We start from the raw sequence: 951 nt of genomic DNA, 5'->3' as shown, positions 1-951 counted from the left end.
TGAAATCTACAGGTCGAATAATTAAACTGACTCGGAATTTTCTTCCCTACATAAATAATCAATATTCACAAAAGAGAAAAATTAAAAAAAAAAGAATATTCAAATTAGAAAAGAAATATATACATTGAATATATTCGTGCCGCTGGGACTCGAACCCAGGGCCACACGCTTGGAAGCCCAACGGGCTAGCAATTAGGCTATCGGAGCTCTGTCTGTCGGAGTCTTACTGCCTGACTGACAGATTGACTGACTGACTGATACTGACTGAATGACTGATACTGACTGACTGACTGATACTGACCGACTGACCGACTGACCGAGACTGACTGACTGACTGCCTGACTGCCTAACTGACTGACTGAGTGAATGGCTGACTGACTGGACTGGACTGGATTGGACTGGACTGGACTGACTAACTGACTTACTGACTGACTGAATGACAAACTGACTGACTGCTTGACTGACTGACTGACTGACTGACTGAATGAGACTGATTGATTGACTGACTGACTGACTGACTGCCTGACAGACTGAATGCCTGACTGACTGACTGAGTGAGTGACTTACCGACTAACTGGACTTACTGGACGTGACTGACTGACCGACTGACTGAATGACTGACTCACTGACTGAGACTGACTGACGGACTGCCTGACTGACTGACGGACTGGACTGGACTGACCGACGGACTGACTGACAGACTTCGCAAAAGAGAAAAATTAAAAAAAAAATGAATAATCAAATTAGAAAAAAAATATGCATTGAAGTTTTTCGTTCCGGCTGGGACTCGAACGGAGGGCCACTCGTATAGAAGCCCAAAGCTCTCGCCAATAGGCTGTCGGATCTCTGACGGACGGTATCCTAATTATAATAAAAACAAAAAATGCACCTTAGTAATTATTAATTCAAACACTTTGAAATCTACAGGTCGAATAATTAAACTGACTCAGA

The sequence above is a fragment of the Uloborus diversus genome, unplaced genomic scaffold, assembly GCF_026930045.1.
Source record: "Uloborus diversus isolate 005 unplaced genomic scaffold, Udiv.v.3.1 scaffold_273, whole genome shotgun sequence".
NCBI lineage: Eukaryota > Metazoa > Arthropoda > Arachnida > Araneae > Uloboridae > Uloborus > Uloborus diversus.
This window is presented reverse-complemented; position numbering follows the sequence as displayed.